The following is a 3,198-nucleotide window of genomic DNA, read 5'->3' as shown; positions in this document are numbered from 1 at the left end:
CTGATGCTGCTACAACTTCTACTACTACAACTACTACAGCTACTTACTACCGATCGAAAACAAAGAGAGTGATTATTATTATTATTATTATTATTATTATTATTATTATTATTATTATTATTATTATTATTATTATTATTATTATTATTATTGTAATCTCGATTATATTATTATTATTATTATTATTATTATTATTATTATTATTATATTATTTTTATTATTATTATTATTATTATTATTAAACGGTTATGATTACTTTACAATTGTAACAAACCGCAGACAGAACGATATATTATGTTATGTATTATGATAATATAATATAATATAATATAACATAATCTAGATAACCTGTCATTTCTTGATTACTTTGACAACGATTACGATTATTACTACGATTACCAATAACACCACAACGACCACACTTACCTCTACATCAGCTCAGACACAAGTGGACATAATTATCCTCTTCACTGTCGTCTTCAACAATATCATCATTATCAAGATCATCATCATCGTCATCGTCATCAACAACAACAACAATATCATCAATTCAGCATTTTGCAGGTAAGAACATGTCCAAACCAAGACTTGTTACGTCAATTATTCTTATCGTCAATATTTTTATCGTCAATATTATTATCGTCAATAATTTACCATAAAGCAGCGTTGTTTTCGAACTAAATCTAGATAAATTTTTTGTTCATTCCAGTGGAAACATTATTTTATTATTAATATCATAGATTGGTGTGAGTCGTTTTCATATCAACTGGCTAATGTAAATGTTGTTGCTCGAAGCTCGAAGAAATAAATAATAACGTGAAATTGAATGTAAGCTTCAATTTAATGACAAAAACAGATCAAATGAACGTTTCGGGTTTCCCCTTTATCAACAAAACAGGATAATGAAACACCAAAGATGAATGAGACGATGTGATAGTGGCGTAGTAGGAAATCACAGCCTACGTGAACTCTCTCCTTACCAGCCATTTTCAGGATTTTCCCCAAAACTTTACACCCAACTAACACAAAAATATGTTTTTATCACTCAAACACAATAGCAGTACGTTCTTGCGATACCTGGCAAAACGTGCTCTACTGTTAATTTTCTTTTAAATTTTATGATGTACAAAAAGAAATTTGAATAAGAAAAATGTTGGTTGTATCGTAACGAATGTGACGATTTTCCTATAGTTGGTAAGGAGATGGTTAACTTATTGTCTGACGTCTTTTGACGTCATTGATACGTCATTGCACCGCCCAATGAATTATCACCAGTAGTGAGTGCTCAAAAAAAAAAAAACAAATTAATTAATTGTATGATCTCACTAGAGTTGAACTATTGAATACAACTCACAATTTATTTTCTTTTGTGACATAGATAGATAGACGTGTCTTTTGACGAAATTCTTTTCGGTTCGTGTCAGACCGTAGCCATCATTAAGTTATAGATAGAATGCGCTTGGCCAAGGAGTTCACAACATTGCCATCCGGAAGTATAACGGACCAACACACAAACTCTGTGTAACCATGAACTTTTATAGTCTGGTTAATACACTTTAGTGAGAACAACTCACAAACGCGGATGGCAAAAACCATAACAAAGGCCTGAGTGACGTCATCTGCATACTATCTATAGCCTGATACTAAAATCCAATAGGACTGGCAGTGTGACGTCATTATTTGACTAGTGAGTTGTCGTTAGTAGAGCTCATGGAAACAAGTTATTTCATTGGTTGAACTATTGAATACAACTCACGATTTGTTTTCTTTTGTGGCCAAAGACTGGCATTTTGACGTCATTTTTTGGTCAGTGGCAGGCCATAACTTTACGAAGACCACGGTCAGACTATGTATGGGTTTACGGTAAATACACCGGCTGATTTTGTAGAATAAATGAAATTGACGCCATTTGGCCGTTTATTATTATTATATTATTATTTGAACCGACAGTAGGGTGATTAAATCTGAATAAAAATTCTCCCAATCATATTATTAATTCACTCAACCCTAACACCGACTATATCCGTAGTTTACCCGGGTTACTTTTACCCCATGCCTATTTATTTATGACATTTTTCTGAGATAAATTATAGGCGTAGTATCAAAGCTAATGTTTTTAGTTTTTACATGTTAATGGTAGTTGAATAAAACTATCTATGCTCATGCTCATTTTTAATATATATATTTTTTTCTAATTTTGAAAAGAAGCAAAAATCTCTAGGATTGAGTGAGTTAATTTTACGGCTATTATTCATAGTTGGTGCGATTTATATGGCGGGCAAATGTAGTGAGTATTTAATTTTAACGCGTACAATCAATAAACCATATTGACGTCATTAGCCCTTTGTTTTAATGTTTAGACCGCCAAAGTGGTGATGAGTTCTCATTTTATTTAATTTCTACTCATTTTGCGAATGCGTTTATCACAGATTACGTCCCTTTGTTGTGTCCAACACAGTGAAACCTATTAACTCACTCAATACTAACACCGACTATATCCGTAGTTTACTCGGGGTTACTTTTACCCCATGCCTATTTATTATATTTTTCTGAGACAAATTATAGGCGTATAGTTTCAAAGCTAATGTTTTTAGATTTTACATGTTAATGATAGTTGAATAAAACGATCTATGTACATGCTCATTTTAAATACATTTTTTTTTCCAATTTTGAAAAGTAGCAAAAATATCTAGGATTGAGTGAGTTAATTTTACGACTATTCATAATTGGTGCGATTGATATGGCGGGCAGATATAGTGAGTATTTAATTTTACGCGTACAATCAATAAACCATAATTGACCTCATCAGCCCTTTGTTCTAATGTTTAGACCGCCAAAGTGGTGATGAGTTCTCATTTTATTTATTTCTTCTCATTTTGCGAATGCGTTTATCACAGATTACGTCCCTTTGTTGTGTCCAACACAGTGAAACCTATTAACTCACTAAACCCTAACACCGACTTTATCCGTAGTTTTCCCGTGTTACTTTTACCCCATGACTATTTATTACATTTTTCTGAGACAAATTATAGGCGTATCTACTACCAAAGCTAATGTTTTTAATTTTTACATTATGTTCATGGTCGTTGAATAAAACTATCTATGTATACATGATCATTTTTAATACATTTTTTCCAATTTAAAAAAAAATCGTAAAAATCTCTAGAATTGAGTGAGTTAAGAGGACATCACCCTGTT

General features: G+C 31.8%; 1 protein-coding gene across 1 annotated transcript in view; it reads left to right on the top strand.

The window, feature by feature from the left end:
- Positions 1 to 255: 255 nt before the first annotated feature.
- Positions 256 to 3,198, top strand: part of LOC144977629 (homeobox protein caupolican-like) — a 50,554-nt gene continuing 47,611 nt past the window's right edge. The window contains exon 1 of the mRNA XM_078923041.1: positions 256 to 564. The gene's annotated coding sequence lies outside the window, so the exon portion shown is untranslated. The remainder of the gene's footprint in view (positions 565 to 3,198) is intronic.

The sequence above is a fragment of the Berghia stephanieae genome, chromosome 7 (assembly GCF_034508935.2).
Source record: "Berghia stephanieae isolate SIO BIC M18660-M18661 chromosome 7, UCSD_Bste_1.3, whole genome shotgun sequence".
Classification (NCBI taxonomy): Eukaryota; Metazoa; Mollusca; class Gastropoda; order Nudibranchia; family Aeolidiidae; genus Berghia; species Berghia stephanieae.
The sequence above is the reverse complement of the archived record's forward strand: the minus strand, read 5'-3'. Positions and strand labels throughout refer to the sequence as shown.